Here is a 19,762-nt window from a genome sequence, read left to right as displayed (position 1 = left end):
TAACTATCAAAACTATCATAGTCTAAAACTATCATCTCATATCAAAACTATTATAATCACATTATCTGACTTTATCAGTTATAACAATGGGAAACGGTAAACAATTTGGCAAATAAATTACTTATAATTGTGCTTACCTGGTCCAAATGATCCACAGTCCCTTTGCATTTGTTATAATCCAGGATGATGTGGGGCTTTCTCTTCCCAGAGTCCTGGACTTGTAGCTCACGGTGCCTGGTGCTCAATAAGACAACCTTTTTTCTTTGCTCAAATCTTTTTTTTTTTTTTGACATGGTAGCATGAAACAGAAGAGCCCTGTCTCCCCATTTCACAGGCTTGTTGTCGTTTCATGTTGAGACCTGTACAGGCCAGCCAGCATCACAAGCCCCATGTAAGCCTGCAACTCCTCATCTATGTCCTTCCAGTCTTTTACTGACCTGTTGCCCCTGCAGGTTGGTGAAATGCAGGATTAACTGCATAATGTCCTCTGCAAAAAAAAGATGGAAAGTGCTCACAGGGCTGCTGATCCTATACGAATTGCATAATGGGTTGGTCCTGGGGTTAAAATGGGGGGAGGAAAAAATGGCAGGACCTCTTCGTGTGTGGGTTGCCACATGATTTCTCCATTTTTAGATCTCTACTGGCCATCCTCCAGTCTTGTCTCTTCCTCCTGCTCTTCTTCCTCCTTCTCCTTCTCCTCCTCCGCACATGAGCTGCAAAGCTCCTCGGTGCCTGGCAAAAATTCTTCTTCGCTGTCAGAAGTATCTCCACTGCTTGTGGAGAGTGCAAAACTGCAGCAACAGCCTCCTCTAAACTGAGTGCACGCTTCATTGTGTCTGTGCAGAAATGACCACTCAGACCAGGCTGCAAAGTATTCTCATAGACTTCAAAGGTGCACCTGAATAAACATGCTATACCATACATCCAATAAGAGAGAGGAGGCACACTTTTGATCAAGAAAAAACATAAGCGCACGCCTTTGATCTCTCTCTCTTCTCTCTCTCTCTCTCTCTCTCTCTCTCTCTCTCTCTCTCACACACACACACACACACACACACACACACACACACACATAATACCATTTTATGGTGGTTAGCTGTTTTATTGTCATGCATTTTACAAGGTAAGATAACCATGTCCTGCATTCAAAACCACTGAAAATGTCTATGGTGGTGCTGTGCCTAATATTGTGCTGGTGTATGCTGGGTAATCGCACAGCTAGCGACTGGGTGACTTTATTCACCCGCTTCGGCTGTTATCAGTCCATATCCCCTAGATATGGACCATCTCCTGCTAGATTGTTCAGAAGGTTGTTATCATCCATCCAGATGGAGGATCACTAACAGGAGCGTGGGATGACTCCAGAATCCACTCTGGCTGCAATCCGGTGGATACAGCAGTGTGTACAGGTAAGACCGTTTAAACGGACAGCATTTATAGAATGACTATTAAAAGTCAGACCAGCGAGTGTCAATAATGTTAATGTGGTTATGTTAGTAATACACCGAGTGCTAATATAACAGCTTTAAGATGCATTTGTAGATGTTATTACGTGTTTTACCGTCTTTATGGTGCTAGCTTAAAGTTACGGTGTAAACGTTAGCTTATATTGGAGTAAAGCTGTTACTGTTTAAACGATGTTAGCACAGAAATATTAGCTTCTGTCATGACTGACGAAGTTACTAGTTAATAAAGTTTCCAGTAAAGTGTTTAATCGCAGCCACAGACTGACAGCAAATATCTCGATTAGCTTCAGTGCATCTGTAATAAATATGTGCAAGTTTCAGTGCTTCGTTTAAACTGTATGATACTTATACTGACCCAGGGTCAGTGTAAAATACAATCCTAGCTGTGTGAACAAAGCCTGGCTCCTTTAATCCTGCATGAAAAACCTCAGGATGCAGGCTATTATTACTCTTTCCTGCTGGCACACCTGTCACACCTGAGAGTCAGCTAGAAACTTACAGTGACGTGGACATCATGCAAAGACTGCCAGACTCTGTAATACTGCAAATGATCAGTGACTCAAGTTAACACTAAACTTTAAACGGTACCTCTGTGTCTCTGTGTGCTGAACATTTAGGATTGAGTCAGGCTGCATCTGTGTTAGTCCTCTGACAGACTGGTGACCTGTCCAGGTGTGCTCTACCTATGACTACTGGGACAGGCTCTAGCTCCTGTAATAGAAATTTTATGTTATTCTCATTTAAAGCATTTAAGTGCTTATGCATATGCTTAGTTGTGACACTGTTATAGACTGTTCAATGAAAGTTTCTAAAACTAGATGAACTTACTTCAGCAGTTTGAGAAAACAACTCCCTTTACAGGTGCTGATAACGTCAAGGGCACAAAACAGCATAACCATTGATCCGTTAGGTTTCATAGCGAGACACGTGAAGTGGCAGAGCTGACATGACTGAACTGTGATGTTTGATGTGTGTTTGCTCTCCTGTGCACAGTAATAAATAGCATGATCACAGCTCTTTCTGTGTTGCAGACTTTATTAAAAAAATTCCATGACATCTACTATAACTGAACCAACCTGGTGCTCTTCATTTATGGAGGCTGTTGAGTCTGAATGTTGGATGTTGTGTATCTCGTGTTCTCTGGGCTTTGTTGTCCTCAGTCTTTTTGCAGGATCAGAAAACAAAACCGGGAGGCGCGTAAATGTTTCTTCTCCATGATGTTTCTTCAAATGTTTCTTCTGGATGATGATATGACCGTGACACGGGATGCCACCTTTGGTCTTGTGACGAAGCAAAGCTCAGGAAGAAGTGTGATTAAATGGTACCCACATGTTGAGAAGGATGTACAGGGCACCTGCAGCCAAATCCAAGCTTCAGCTTAGTTGTAGTTGCAGAATGCTATAGGACTGAGACATCTAAGGCATCAAATGTTTGATTAAACGGATGAAAAAGAGAAGTTTTTTCCCTATAATTATCACTTCTTAAAATCTGTAGCAACTTCAAGTCTGTCAGCATGCTGAGCATGCTCAAAATGTGACAATATATTTTTGTTCAATATTTAATTTCTTTCAGTTGCAATTGTTAAATGAAAAAATATATATTCTTATAATTTTTTATTAATCCTTTATTTATCCAGGTAAAAAATCTCATTGAGATTAAAAATCTCATTTCCAAGAGAGACCTGGCATCATAGCAACAAAAGTCACACACCACATAGGTATACAACATTTAAATTTAGCAAACGAATTTATCAAAAAAAAAAACACATATATCTGTATTAGTTTTAGTAAATTAATTTGACACCTGTATTGAAAATACCATATTGTATTCATACAGAATCAGTATGGTATCATTGTTTGTCTGTTCACTGATTGTTGAAGCTAAGAGCTACTTTGATCTGTTTAGATCTAAAGTATCCAAAGTTGAGTTCTAATGTTTCTTCACCCCTGTGTGTGTGATATGTGATTTCCTACATGCTGGCAGAGCAGAGCAGCAGTTTGTGCTCACAGATGGTGACGGTGTGGAGAGACGGTGGTATTTCCTCAGAAGAACCAGCAGAGTCACAAAGGACACCAGTCCATCTCACCACCTTGACTTGCTGACTGATGTTCGTCTGCACTGCACAGAGGAAATCAACTGACCGAGGTTTGTCCAGTGACGTGTTATGAAATGTATATTTGTTTTATGCTTACAGATATGTTTTTCTTGACAGAGGCTCTGCAGAGGTTAGACAAAGCAGAGAAAACATGTGCTTTACATTTTACTGTGATTTATTGAGATATTTGTTGCCTGATGTTCAGCAGGAATGGAGAAATAGAATCAAAGGGAGATGTTTTTCCTGTTTTTGTAATGATGTAAGTAAATCTTCAATATTATTTATTTGCTTGGTTATATTAGGAGCGTTTCTGAGTGAGGGGGAGAGGAGTCATCATCCAGGTAAAGTGACGTGGATCAGTGGATACACTTGTCTCCCCTTTAAAGGAGACGATCCAAGTCATCCTTAAATGTTAGCGCTTTCAAATACACAAACATTTTTAAAGGACAAAAATGAACATCCAACTTTGACTGTAATACAAAATAAATCTTTGCATGTGTGTTTTCAAACTCTCAGATGGGCAGTATATCAGTCTTGGACTGTCTAACCTGCCGGAGCAGCACTGAATGACCACCGCACGAGCATGTTCCTGCAACATTCAGCATCTGATCCTTCATCTGTGTGCTTCTGCTTTTGGTAAGTAGAGTTACCCAACTCCAGTAACTCTAAACACATGCCATCCATTTCTAACGGCCTGGTTACTTCCTGTCAGTTACTTTAGAAACCATGTGGTCACCTGACCTAACACTGTTTCTTCTTCTTCCCCTTAATGTTGAAGTGTCAAATGTCAAACAGCTGGAGAGGAAACTACACCAGTGTACTGGGATGTTTCAGCAACACGTGCCAGATGCTGTTCCTTCATGGTGACATCACCAGAGGCAGTCCCGCCCACCTCAGGACCCATTGATTATGATGATCTGATCCATCAAACCCCCAGCAGGTGAACTTTATTCATGACATAACACCGCAACAATGTAAAAAATTAAACAGCAACAGTCTAAATGTAAAGTGCATTCTAAAGTCCTCTTCAATAAATTGTATGCAAAGAGTCATTCAGGTCACTACAGAACCCAGAGTCTTCATCATTAAATCTCTGGTTGCTTCATTTTTTCTATCCTATATCAGATATTTTAAAGGTTAGCTTAGGTAAAGTTCCATTCTCATGGTGAGGCAAAGTGCTTTATGTGTGTGTGTGCGCCTGTCATGAACGGCTATAAAAGGCCTATAATTAAAGAACAAAGCGGGGTTTGAGTTCGAGTTGCGGCAGACTGTCACTACTTGTAAATGGAACGCAGCCTTCCTACGGCGGACAGCTAATAACAGGAATCGGACGCGGTCCAGCCAAGTCCACAGCAACCACCATAGCAACCGCCTAGCATGACCTTAAAAACATATTCTGTCTTCATAACTATCAAAATCGTGAAATGATTTGCAAAGTGTGAAAGTGTTACAGCTGCAGAGAGCTATGGCGGTATCTATGGAAGCTGTTTACATAGCTAATAATATACGATGTAACCATGGAGACAGTCAGTCACTTGAGCTAGCGGTGCATGTTTACTACAGTGAATAAGGTGATTGAGTGCACAGCGTCCACACTCTGCAGGGGGTAAAGACATTACTTCAATATTATTTTATATTGATATATATTAGCCTTCTGTTGACCATCACCTCAGGTTCACCATTACAGTTTCAGATTACAGATGCACACTGTCTAAACACATTCAAAAACTCATGTCTCAGAAATAAGCACAGCTGTTCATGTTTGTCATTAGAGTTTTATTTGTAAGAAAATTATGAACTTCATATTGTGCATTAAATAAAAGAACATTTCACAACTCTGAGTCAACAGAAACAGGTAACAGAAATGTCTCTAATGTGTACAGTGTAGTGTAAGCATTAAAAGATCATAAAGGAAAAACTAACATTTATGTGAAACTAATTGTAATAAAAAATGAGCAGGTGCTTTATAGATTTAAAAGAAAGAATCTGAAAACAACACTTTTTTGGTCTAAGTGATCAAAGTAGAAAACAGAACTGATGTTCAAGAACAAACCGTAGCTGCACTAATATTACACATCTCGATCGTTGTACTGAACAGACATGTTGCTTTTAAAACCACATGCAGTGTGTGACCATGACTGTTCACTGAGACCATGAACGCCACTTCGCTGAAGCATTCTTCTTCTTCTTCTTGCCATTAAATTGGAAGCAGAAGCAGCACGAGCTGATTTGATCTACTGAAAGGAAAAAGCAGAACATCTGAGTTGAAACCAGTCAGCTGAAATCATTAAGACAGGAACAAATTCAATGCAGTGTCTCAAGTGGCTTAGCCTGTTACAACTGTTGATACAAGCTAAATACGGTTAACACACAGTGTCAGGGAGCTCCAGTGTGGGAACTAGTGGCTTTAGGTTTGTAGTCATTTAACTTTCATCCATTCATTTAATTCAGGAGGAAGAAATGCCAGGTTGGTGCAGGCTGGTTACATGCATTTGGTCCCATGCTGTCTTTAATTAAATGACTTGGTTCATTTTATGGCTGGGCTGTATGTGGGGTTATATCATGTTATTTGGGCAGGAGTACCTGTCCCCTGTTAGACTTAGAAAGTTTCTCCATAAGTAGAGTTTCTAACTCTTCTAGCACATCTGTGGCTGACAGCTTTTTGGTGGCTCTTTTTACCCCACACTGGTTGTGAGTGTGTAAATAGCCCCACTAGTTATTTTGGGTTGCAGTTAACTAGGGAGGAAGGGGTGGGTATGCCATGATTAGGTGAATAACAATTATATGTGATACATAAATTTCACAATGCATGCATATATCTCTATCAATTAAACCTGGCCTGAGGGCTGCCATTTTTTACATTCAGTTATTTCTCTTAGAAATGTTGGAACTAAATAATGAATGTGTTACAGTTAAAGTGAAACACTGGTCAGTGTAAATGGCTCATTGGGACACAGAAACCTGATATCTAGTGTCAAACAATATCAAAGCTGTAAAAGATGTTTACATTCAGAATTTATAAAACTATGATTGTAAATAAATTCAAACAAGTGAGCTTTTCTCTTTGTGCTGAATATCAACACTGTGGTTTCTTAGACTGTAAGCTTTACTTTAGTGCAACCAGTTGCAGAAGCTGCCACTCCAAATGTCTTTTGATAACAAGAAAAAAATACCTTTTCAGTACACGGCCTGAAGTTCTTCTCCGACATCTTCTGCAATCGGCTTTGTCTGCTGGTTTGAAGACAATAAACCACAAAAAAGATGATTTAGTCACTTTGTCTGCGTCATGCAGCTCGAATGTGTCGTGTAACGATGTTGAATAGCCGTCGTTATCCCTCTGCTTTGAGCCTTTTATCAAAAGTTACAGCTAACTTCATGAAGTTGGACAAAAAGGCTTCATTTCGCCGAGACAGTGCATTTCTGACTATTACATGCATTTGAATGGAGTTCTTGCACGAAACAAAGTATAAGTTTTCATTATGTGAATAACTTGTATTTTACACTGACCCTGGGTCAGTATCAACTTCATGAAGACAGCTGTAACTTTTGATAGAGGACTCACACACACACATATTTATGGCTTTGCCTTATAGAATTCAGCATCTCCGTGCTGAGGAAATAGGTTTTGCAGCTGTTTGAGCTAAGATTTTCAAGTTATTCACAAATTGAAAACCTATACTTTGTGTCGGGCGAGAACTCCATTCAAATGCATGTAATAGCGAGAAACGCACTAACGTGGTGAAATAAAGCGTTTTTCCATAAACTTCATAAAGACAGCTGTAAATTTTGAGAGAAGACTCACACACACATTGGGGGGATATTGAAGTCTATAAGATAAAGCCATGAATATGTTTGTCTGAGTCTTCTATCAAAAGTTACAGCAAGCTCTATGAAGTTGATGAGAAACGCTTTACTTTGCCAAGACAGTGCGTTTCTCACTGTTACATGCATTTGAATTTAGTTCTTGCCCGACACAAAGTATAGGTTTTAATTTGTGAATAACTTGAAAATCTTAGCTCAAACAGCTGCAAAACCTATTTCCTGAGCACTGAGATGCTGAATTCTATAAGGCAAAGCCATAAATATGTGTGTGTGATTCTTCTATCAACAGTTACAGCTGTCTTCTTGAAGTTGATACTGACCCACGGTCAGTGTAAAATACAATCCTAGCTGTGTGAACAAAGCTTGGCTCCTTTAATCCTGCATGACAAACCTCAGGATGCAGGTTATTATTACTCTTTCCTGCTGGCACACCTGAGAGTCAGCTAGAAACTTACAGTGACGTGGACATCATGCAAAGACTGCCAGACTCTGTAATACTGTGAATGATCAGTGACTCAAGTTAACACTAAACTTTAAACAGTACCTCTGTGTCTCTGTGTGCTGAACATTTAGGATTGAGTCTGCATTGACTTTATTTATTGAGACTTTAATGTGCTAAAAGCAGGTTGAAGACAGCTCAGAAACATTTGAAGATTAAAATTTAGCATTATGGCTGCTGGTGGTTTGTAAAGCCTATACTCAGCTGTAGTTTTTGTTACTAATTTATGTTTGTTGTTGTTTAACACAGATTTCAGAAGAGCAAATATGCTTAATAGTTTAACTAGATTTCATTTGTCAGTGTGGGACTGCTGAGTCACCTGAAGAACTCATTTCATTCATTCTCCACATGATGTTCATATACAGAAATGTTTCACAGGAACTGGTTCCTCCCAAACTGTGAACTAGTGTGTTTCCATAGATTATCTCTGTATGAATGTACTTTTAAATGAAGGCAAGTGTTTGTCCTTTTTTGTTCCTCAGTTACAGTACGTGATATCTTGATATCAGGCGGTCAACACTGGGGGAAGACAAGAAGCAGACGTACTTCCAAGAGGGAGCTGCAGTGAGGACACAGCCAGGTCACTGAGGTCAGAGGTCAGAATCTGAAACAGCTCAGGTTTATATTTTAGGGGTTATAAAAAATCAAAATGTATTTATGAAGAAACCTTTAAATAATAGTCATAATTATGATTATTATAAGAAATATCAAACATTTAAGTGGATTTTCTGTTACACATATTGTATTAGCCCTGCAATAAACTGGCAGCCTGTCTTTGTCCTGTATCAGCTGGGATAGGCTTCATCCTCCCGCAACCCTGAATTGGATACATTGTATTCCAATTATGTAATCTGATCATTTACAAACTCAAGGTATCTAATCAAAATGTAAGTAATAATTATAAAATGGGAAAGCAGAAATAAGTGTGACATAAATGTAAATGTGTTAGCTGACATAGAGGACAGCTACATGTAGTCTGAAAAACCTTTGTTGTCAAGTTTGCAGGTATATCAGCACGAGACATTCTTACATAGAAGAGTCTGTTAAAGTCTCTAACTCAGCGAAGCATTATTGGTCCCGTCTGTTTGGATAAATATAGTAAGTTGATGTTTGTCCATTTATTGACACATTTTCTTAAGTGCTTATCCAGTTCAGGATCACAGTGGAGCTGCAGCTGGATATGTTCATTAAATAAACCTTACAAAAGTTAACAATAAACCTGCATCCATGTACGTTGTTGTCCACAGGATAAGAAAATCAAACTGGAACACTGTGGAACATGTTAATAAATGTTTGTGTGTTTATGCCTGTGTCTTTCACAGGAGGCGCTGGAAGGTTTCCCTAATAGTTCCTGGTGAATCAAAGCAGAACCATAAAGGTTGCTGGATTGCATGATGGCCTTACCCCTGAGCAGTCATCCTGTTAAAGGAGGAACCAGTTAGAAGCTGTTTTCAAAGTAGCTGAGCAGATTTCATCTCAAGTAAGCGATTAACTGTTTGTTCATCTGTTCTGCCACTTAAAGAGCATTTAAGGACGTCTTTTGAGTGTCCAGCTGAATTAATTCTACTGGCTCTCATAGTCATTTGTTATTATAGACATATTTTTCATGTTCATCCAGCTATTTAGTAAATTCTATCTATTTAGTAAAATCCGTCAGCTATAAAATGTAATATAAATATAAAAAATATCTAAATATCTCCTGCACTTTATATTTTAATGATGTAAGTCTGTTATCGTGTTACATTAGCATTCCTCACATATCAATGAGATGCTGTACAGTACAATCCTACTGATGCAGCAGAGGGATAACGACGGCTATTCAACATCGTTACACGACACATTCGAGCTGCATGACGCAGACAAAGTGACTAAATCATCTTTTTTGTGGTTTATTGTCTTCAAACCAGCAGACAAAGCCGATTGCAGAAGATGTCGGAGAAGAACTTCAGGCCGTGTACTGAAAAGGTATTTTTTTCTTGTTATCAAAAGACATTTGGAGTGGCAGCTTCTGCAACTGGTTGCACTAAAGTAAAGCTTACAGTCTAAGAAACCACAGTGTTGATATTCAGCACAAAGAGAAAAGCTCACTTGTTTGAATTTATTTACAATCATAGTTTTATAAATTCTGAATGTAAACATCTTTTACAGCTTTGATATTGTTTGACACTAGATATCAGGTTTAATTTAAAGGTTTCTGTGTCCCAATGAGCCATTTACACTGACCAGTGTTTCACTTTAACTGTAACACATTCATTATTTAGTTCCAACATTTCTAAGAGAAATAACTGAATGTAAAAAATGGCAGCCCTCAGGCCAGGTTTAATTGATAGAGATATATGCATGCATTGTGAAATTTATGTATCACATATAATTGTTATTCACCTAATCATGGCATACCCACCCCTTCCTCCCTAGTTAACTGCAACCCAAAATAACTAGTGGGGCTATTTACACACTCACAACCAGTGTGGGGTAAAAAGAGCCACCAAAAAGCTGTCAGCCACAGATGTGCTAGAAGAGTTAGAAACTCTACTTATGGAGAAACTTTCTAAGTCTAACAGGGGACAGGTACTCCTGCCCAAATAACATGATATAACCCCACATACAGCCCAGCCATAAAATGAACCAAGTCATTTAATTAAAGACAGCATGGGACCAAATGCATGTAACCAGCCTGCACCAACCTGGCATTTCTTCCTCCTGAATTAAATGAATGGATGAAAGTTAAATGACTACAAACCTAAAGCCACTAGTTCCCACACTGGAGCTCCCTGACACTGTGTGTTAACCGTATTTAGCTTGTATCAACAGTTGTAACAGGCTAAGCCACTTGAGACACTGCATTGAATTTGTTCCTGTCTTAATGATTTCAGCTGACTGGTTTCAACTCAGATGTTCTGCTTTTTCCTTTCAGTAGATCAAATCAGCTCGTGCTGCTTCTGCTTCCAATTTAATGGCAAGAAGAAGAAGAAGAATGCTTCAGCGAAGTGGCGTTCATGGTCTCAGTGAACAGTCATGGTCACACACTGCATGTGGTTTTAAAAGCAACATGTCTGTTCAGTACAACGATCGAGATGTGTAATATTAGTGCAGCTACGGTTTGTTCTTGAACATCAGTTCTGTTTTCTACTTTGATCACTTAGACCAAAAAAGTGTTGTTTTCAGATTCTTTCTTTTAAATCTATAAAGCACCTGCTCATTTTTTATTACAATTAGTTTCACATAAATGTTAGTTTTTCCTTTATGATCTTTTAATGCTTACACTACACTGTACACATTAGAGACATTTCTGTTACCTGTTTCTGTTGACTCAGAGTTGTGAAATGTTCTTTTATTTAATGCACAATATGAAGTTCATAATTTTCTTACAAATAAAACTCTAATGACAAACATGAACAGCTGTGCTTATTTCTGAGACATGAGTTTTTGAATGTGTTTAGACAGTGTGCATCTGTAATCTGAAACTGTAATGGTGAACCTGAGGTGATGGTCAACAGAAGGCTAATATATATCAATATAAAATAATATTGAAGTAATGTCTTTACCCCCTGCAGAGTGTGGACGCTGTGCACTCAATCACCTTATTCACTGTAGTAAACATGCACCGCTAGCTCAAGTGACTGACTGTCTCCATGGTTACATCGTATATTATTAGCTATGTAAACAGCTTCCATAGATACCGCCATAGCTCTCTGCAGCTGTAACACTTTCACACTTTGCAAATCATTTCACGATTTTGATAGTTATGAAGACAGAATATGTTTTTAAGGTCATGCTAGGCGGTTGCTATGGTGGTTGCTGTGGACTTGGCTGGACCGCGTCCGATTCCTGTTATTAGCTGTCCGCCGTAGGAAGGCTGCGTTCCATTTACAAGTAGTGACAGTCTGCCGCAACTCGAACTCAAACCCCGCTTTGTTCTTTAATTATAGGCCTTTTATAGCCGTTCATGACAGGCGCGCACACACAAATAAAGCACTTTGCCTCACCATGAGAATGGAACTTTACCTAAGCTAACCTTTAAAATATCTGATATAGGATAGAAAAATGAAGCAACCAGAGATTTAATGATGAAGACTCTAAAACCCACTGTCTTGAAAAGCGTTTTTGTACAACTTCATATAAATCGCTGTAACCTTTGATAGAAGACTCAGACAAACATGTTTATGGCTTTATCTTATAGAACTCAATATCCCCGTGCTAGGAAAACAGGTTTTGCAGCCGTTTGAGCTAAGATTTTAAAATTATTCACATAATGAAAACCTATACTTTGTTTCAGGCGAGTTTCCCATTCAAATGCGTGTAACAGTGAGAAACGCATTGTCTTGGCGAAATAAAGCGTTTTTGAACAACTTCATATAAATCGCTGTAACTTTTGATAGAAGACTCAGACAAACATGTTTATGGCTTTATCTTATAGAACTCAATATCCCCGTGCTGGGCAAACAGAACAGGTTTTGCAGCCGTTTGAGCTAAGATTTTAAAATTATTCACATAATGAAAACCTATACTTTGTTTCAGGCGAGTTTCCCATTCAAATGCGTGTAACAGTGAGAAACGCATTGTCTTGGCGAAATAAAGCGTTTTTGAACAACTTCATATAAATCGCTGTAACTTTTGATAGAAGACTCAGACAAACATGTTTATGGCTTTATCTTATAGAACTCAATATCCCCGTGCTGGGCAAACAGGTTCTGCAGCCGTTTGAGCTAAGATTTTAAAATTATTCACATAATGAAAACCTATACTTTGTGTCTCAGGCGAGTTTCCCATTCAAATGCATGTAACAGTGAGAAACACACAGTCTTGGCGAAATAAAGCGTTTTTGTACAACTTCATATAAATCGCTGTAACTTTTGATAGAAGACTCAGACAAACATGTTTATGGCTTTATCTTATAGAACTCAATATCCCCGTGCTGGGCAAACAGGTTCTGCAGCTGTTTGAACTAAGATTTCCAAGTTATTCACATAATGAAAACCTATACTTTGTTTCGGTCGAGTTCCCCATTCAAATGCATGTAACAGTGAGAAACGCATTGTCTTGGCGAAATAAAGCGTTTTTGTACAACTTCATATAAATCGCTGTAACTTTTGATAGAAGACTCAGACAAACATGTTTATGGCTTTATCTTATAGAACTCAATATCCCCGTGCTGGGCAAACAGGTTCTGCAGCCGTTTGAGCTAAGATTTTAAAATTATTCACATAATGAAAACCTATACTTTGTGTCTCAGGCGAGTTTCCCATTCAAATGCATGTAACAGTGAGAAACACACAGTCTTGGCGAAATAAAGCGTTTTTGTACAACTTCATATAAATCGCTGTAACTTTTGATAGAAGACTCAGACAAACATGTTTATGGCTTTATCTTATAGAACTCAATATCCCCGTGCTGGGCAAACAGGTTCTGCAGCTGTTTGAACTAAGATTTCCAAGTTATTCACATAATGAAAACCTATACTTTGTATCAGGCGAGTTTCCCATTCAAATGCATGTAACAGTGAGAAACGCATTGTCTTGGCGAAATAAAGCGTTTTTGAACAACTTCATATAAATCGCTGTAACTTTTGATAGAAGACTCAGACAAACATGTTTATGGCTTTATCTTATAGAACTCAATATCCCCGTGCTGGGCAAACAGGTTTTGCAGCCGTTTGAGCTAAGATTTTAAAATTATTCACATAATGAAAACCTATACTTTGTTTCAGGCGAGTTTCCCATTCAAATGCGTGTAACAGTGAGAAACGCATTGTCTTGGCGAAATAAAGCGTTTTTGAACAACTTCATATAAATCGCTGTAACTTTTGATAGAAGACTCAGACAAACATGTTTATGGCTTTATCTTATAGAACTCAATATCCCCGTGCTGGGCAAACAGAACAGGTTTTGCAGCCGTTTGAGCTAAGATTTTAAAATTATTCACATAATGAAAACCTATACTTTGTGTCTCAGGCGAGTTTCCCATTCAAATGCATGTAACAGTGAGAAACGCACTGTCTTGGCGAAATAAAGCGTTTTTGTACAACTTCATATAAATCGCTGTAACTTTTGATAGAAGACTCAGACAAACATGTTTATGGCTTTATCTTATAGAACTCAATATCCCCGTGCTGGGCAAACAGGTTCTGCAGCCGTTTGAGCTAAGATTTTAAAATTATTCACATAATGAAAACCTATACTTTGTTTCAGGCGAGTTTCCCATTCAAATGCGTGTAACAGTGAGAAACGCATTGTCTTGGCGAAATAAAGCGTTTTTGAACAACTTCATATAAATCGCTGTAACTTTTGATAGAAGACTCAGACAAACATGTTTATGGCTTTATCTTATAGAACTCAATATCCCCGTGCTGGGCAAACAGGTTCTGCAGCCGTTTGAGCTAAGATTTTAAAATTATTCACATAATGAAAACCTATACTTTGTTTCAGGCGAGTTTCCCATTCAAATGCGTGTAACAGTGAGAAACGCATTGTCTTGGCGAAATAAAGCGTTTTTGAACAACTTCATATAAATCGCTGTAACTTTTGATAGAAGACTCAGACAAACATGTTTATGGCTTTATCTTATAGAACTCAATATCCCCGTGCTGGGGGAACAGAATAGGTTTTGCAGCCGTTTGAGCTAAGATTTTAAAATTATTCACATAATGAAAACCTATACTTTGTTTCAGGCGAGTTTCCCATTCAAATGCGTGTAACAGTGAGAAACGCATTGTCTTGGCGAAATAAAGCGTTTTTGAACAACTTCATATAAATCGCTGTAACTTTTGATAGAAGACTCAGACAAACATGTTTATGGCTTTATCTTATAGAACTCAATATCCCCGTGCTGGGCAAACAGGTTCTGCAGCCGTTTGAGCTAAGATTTTAAAATTATTCACATAATGAAAACCTATACTTTGTTTCAGGCGAGTTTCCCATTCAAATGCGTGTAACAGTGAGAAACGCATTGTCTTGGCGAAATAAAGCGTTTTTGAACAACTTCATATAAATCGCTGTAACTTTTGATAGAAGACTCAGACAAACATGTTTATGGCTTTATCTTATAGAACTCAATATCCCCGTGCTGGGCAAACAGGTTCTGCAGCCGTTTGAGCTAAGATTTTAAAATTATTCACATAATGAAAACCTATACTTTGTTTCAGGCGAGTTTCCCATTCAAATGCGTGTAACAGTGAGAAACGCATTGTCTTGGCGAAATAAAGCGTTTTTGAACAACTTCATATAAATCGCTGTAACTTTTGATAGAAGACTCAGACAAACATGTTTATGGCTTTATCTTATAGAACTCAATATCCCCGTGCTGGGGGAACAGAATAGGTTTTGCAGCCGTTTGAGCTAAGATTTTAAAATTATTCACATAATGAAAACCTATACTTTGTTTCAGGCGAGTTTCCCATTCAAATGCGTGTAACAGTGAGAAACGCATTGTCTTGGCGAAATAAAGCGTTTTTGAACAACTTCATATAAATCGCTGTAACTTTTGATAGAAGACTCAGACAAACATGTTTATGGCTTTATCTTATAGAACTCAATATCCCCGTGCTGGGCAAACAGGTTCTGCAGCCGTTTGAGCTAAGATTTTAAAATTATTCACATAATGAAAACCTATACTTTGTTTCAGGCGAGTTTCCCATTCAAATGCGTGTAACAGTGAGAAACGCATTGTCTTGGCGAAATAAAGCGTTTTTGAACAACTTCATATAAATCGCTGTAACTTTTGATAGAAGACTCAGACAAACATGTTTATGGCTTTATCTTATAGAACTCAATATCCCCGTGCTAGGAAAACAGGTTTTGCAGCCGTTTGAGCTAAGATTTTAAAATTATTCACATAATGAAAACCTATACTTTGTTTCAGGCGAGTTTCCCATTCAAATGCGTGTAACAGTGAGAAACGCATTGTCTTGGCGAAATAAAGCGTTTTTGAACAACTTCATATAAATCGCTGTAACTTTTGATAGAAGACTCAGACAAACATGTTTATGGCTTTATCTTATAGAACTCAATATCCCCGTGCTGGGCAAACAGAACAGGTTTTGCAGCCGTTTGAGCTAAGATTTTAAAATTATTCACATAATGAAAACCTATACTTTGTGTCTCAGGCGAGTTTCCCATTCAAATGCATGTAACAGTGAGAAACGCACTGTCTTGGCGAAATAAAGCGTTTTTGTACAACTTCATATAAATCGCTGTAACTTTTGATAGAAGACTCAGACAAACATGTTTATGGCTTTATCTTATAGAACTCAATATCCCCGTGCTGGGCAAACAGGTTCTGCAGCCGTTTGAGCTAAGATTTTAAAATTATTCACATAATGAAAACCTATACTTTGTTTCAGGCGAGTTTCCCATTCAAATGCATGTAACAGTGAGAAACGCATTGTCTTGGCGAAATAAAGCGTTTTTGAACAACTTCATATAAATCGCTGTAACTTTTGATAGAAGACTCAGACAAACATGTTTATGGCTTTATCTTATAGAACTCAATATCCCCGTGCTGGGCAAACAGGTTCTGCAGCCGTTTGAGCTAAGATTTTAAAATTATTCACATAATGAAAACCTATACTTTGTTTCAGGCGAGTTTCCCATTCAAATGCGTGTAACAGTGAGAAACGCATTGTCTTGGCGAAATAAAGCGTTTTTGAACAACTTCATATAAATCGCTGTAACTTTTGATAGAAGACTCAGACAAACATGTTTATGGCTTTATCTTATAGAACTCAATATCCCCGTGCTGGGGGAACAGAATAGGTTTTGCAGCCGTTTGAGCTAAGATTTTAAAATTATTCACATAATGAAAACCTATACTTTGTTTCAGGCGAGTTTCCCATTCAAATGCGTGTAACAGTGAGAAACGCATTGTCTTGGCGAAATAAAGCGTTTTTGAACAACTTCATATAAATCGCTGTAACTTTTGATAGAAGACTCAGACAAACATGTTTATGGCTTTATCTTATAGAACTCAATATCCCCGTGCTGGGCAAACAGGTTCTGCAGCCGTTTGAGCTAAGATTTTAAAATTATTCACATAATGAAAACCTATACTTTGTTTCAGGCGAGTTTCCCATTCAAATGCGTGTAACAGTGAGAAACGCATTGTCTTGGCGAAATAAAGCGTTTTTGAACAACTTCATATAAATCGCTGTAACTTTTGATAGAAGACTCAGACAAACATGTTTATGGCTTTATCTTATAGAACTCAATATCCCCGTGCTGGGGGAACAGAATAGGTTTTGCAGCCGTTTGAGCTAAGATTTTAAAATTATTCACATAATGAAAACCTATACTTTGTTTCAGGCGAGTTTCCCATTCAAATGCATGTAACAGTGAGAAACGCATTGTCTTGGCGAAATAAAGCGTTTTTGAACAACTTCATATAAATCGCTGTAACTTTTGATAGAAGACTCAGACAAACATGTTTATGGCTTTATCTTATAGAACTCAATATCCCCGTGCTGGGCAAACAGGTTCTGCAGCCGTTTGAGCTAAGATTTTAAAATTATTCACATAATGAAAACCTATACTTTGTTTCAGGCGAGTTTCCCATTCAAATGCGTGTAACAGTGAGAAACGCATTGTCTTGGCGAAATAAAGCGTTTTTGAACAACTTCATATAAATCGCTGTAACTTTTGATAGAAGACTCAGACAAACATGTTTATGGCTTTATCTTATAGAACTCAATATCCCCGTGCTGGGCAAACAGGTTCTGCAGCCGTTTGAGCTAAGATTTTAAAATTATTCACATAATGAAAACCTATACTTTGTTTCAGGCGAGTTTCCCATTCAAATGCGTGTAACAGTGAGAAACGCATTGTCTTGGCGAAATAAAGCGTTTTTGAACAACTTCATATAAATCGCTGTAACTTTTGATAGAAGACTCAGACAAACATGTTTATGGCTTTATCTTATAGAACTCAATATCCCCGTGCTGGGGGAACAGAATAGGTTTTGCAGCCGTTTGAGCTAAGATTTTAAAATTATTCACATAATGAAAACCTATACTTTGTTTCAGGCGAGTTTCCCATTCAAATGCGTGTAACAGTGAGAAACGCATTGTCTTGGCGAAATAAAGCGTTTTTGAACAACTTCATATAAATCGCTGTAACTTTTGATAGAAGACTCAGACAAACATGTTTATGGCTTTATCTTATAGAACTCAATATCCCCGTGCTGGGCAAACAGGTTCTGCAGCCGTTTGAGCTAAGATTTTAAAATTATTCACATAATGAAAACCTATACTTTGTTTCAGGCGAGTTTCCCATTCAAATGCGTGTAACAGTGAGAAACGCATTGTCTTGGCGAAATAAAGCGTTTTTGAACAACTTCATATAAATCGCTGTAACTTTTGATAGAAGACTCAGACAAACATGTTTATGGCTTTATCTTATAGAACTCAATATCCCCGTGCTAGGAAAACAGGTTTTGCAGCCGTTTGAGCTAAGATTTTAAAATTATTCACATAATGAAAACCTATACTTTGTTTCAGGCGAGTTTCCCATTCAAATGCGTGTAACAGTGAGAAACGCATTGTCTTGGCGAAATAAAGCGTTTTTGAACAACTTCATATAAATCGCTGTAACTTTTGATAGAAGACTCAGACAAACATGTTTATGGCTTTATCTTATAGAACTCAATATCCCCGTGCTGGGCAAACAGAACAGGTTTTGCAGCCGTTTGAGCTAAGATTTTAAAATTATTCACATAATGAAAACCTATACTTTGTGTCTCAGGCGAGTTTCCCATTCAAATGCATGTAACAGTGAGAAACGCACTGTCTTGGCGAAATAAAGCGTTTTTGTACAACTTCATATAAATCGCTGTAACTTTTGATAGAAGACTCAGACAAACATGTTTATGGCTTTATCTTATAGAACTCAATATCCCCGTGCTGGGCAAACAGGTTCTGCAGCCGTTTGAGCTAAGATTTTAAAATTATTCACATAATGAAAACCTATACTTTGTTTCAGGCGAGTTTCCCATTCAAATGCATGTAACAGTGAGAAACGCATTGTCTTGGCGAAATAAAGCGTTTTTGAACAACTTCATATAAATCGCTGTAACTTTTGATAGAAGACTCAGACAAACATGTTTATGGCTTTATCTTATAGAACTCAATATCCCCGTGCTGGGCAAACAGGTTCTGCAGCCGTTTGAGCTAAGATTTTAAAATTATTCACATAATGAAAACCTATACTTTGTTTCAGGCGAGTTTCCCATTCAAATGCGTGTAACAGTGAGAAACGCATTGTCTTGGCGAAATAAAGCGTTTTTGAACAACTTCATATAAATCGCTGTAACTTTTGATAGAAGACTCAGACAAACATGTTTATGGCTTTATCTTATAGAACTCAATATCCCCGTGCTGGGGGAACAGAATAGGTTTTGCAGCCGTTTGAGCTAAGATTTTAAAATTATTCACATAATGAAAACCTATACTTTGTTTCAGGCGAGTTTCCCATTCAAATGCGTGTAACAGTGAGAAACGCATTGTCTTGGCGAAATAAAGCGTTTTTGAACAACTTCATATAAATCGCTGTAACTTTTGATAGAAGACTCAGACAAACATGTTTATGGCTTTATCTTATAGAACTCAATATCCCCGTGCTGGGCAAACAGGTTCTGCAGCCGTTTGAGCTAAGATTTTAAAATTATTCACATAATGAAAACCTATACTTTGTTTCAGGCGAGTTTCCCATTCAAATGCGTGTAACAGTGAGAAACGCATTGTCTTGGCGAAATAAAGCGTTTTTGAACAACTTCATATAAATCGCTGTAACTTTTGATAGAAGACTCAGACAAACATGTTTATGGCTTTATCTTATAGAACTCAATATCCCCGTGCTGGGGGAACAGAATAGGTTCTGCAGCCGTTTGAGCTAA

The 19,762-nt window shown here is 38.0% G+C and overlaps 1 long non-coding RNA gene across 11 annotated transcripts; it reads left to right on the top strand.

Moving 5' to 3' along the window:
* The first annotated feature begins 1,037 nt into the window (after positions 1-1,037).
* On the top strand, positions 1,038-11,286 carry LOC309693821. 11 transcript variants are annotated; one of them, XR_014272732.1, is made up of 10 exons: positions 1,038-1,123; positions 1,329-2,787; positions 3,450-3,611; positions 3,864-3,972; positions 4,078-4,197; positions 4,340-4,501; positions 8,365-8,478; positions 9,205-9,362; positions 9,790-9,847; positions 10,797-11,245. It is a non-coding gene; the product is annotated as an uncharacterized lncRNA (long non-coding RNA). The 11 variants fall into 11 exon arrangements; XR_014272723.1 differs by adding an exon at positions 8,881-8,980 and having other exon boundaries at positions 1,050-2,787; positions 10,797-11,276; XR_014272731.1 differs by having other exon boundaries at positions 1,050-1,409; positions 2,627-2,787; positions 10,797-11,264.
* Positions 11,287-19,762: the final 8,476 nt, after the last annotated feature.

Source organism: Aulonocara stuartgranti (genome assembly GCF_965226115.1).
Source record: "Aulonocara stuartgranti genome assembly, chromosome: 18".
Taxonomy (NCBI): Eukaryota; Metazoa; Chordata; class Actinopteri; order Cichliformes; family Cichlidae; genus Aulonocara; species Aulonocara stuartgranti.
This window is presented reverse-complemented; position numbering and strand designations above follow the sequence as displayed.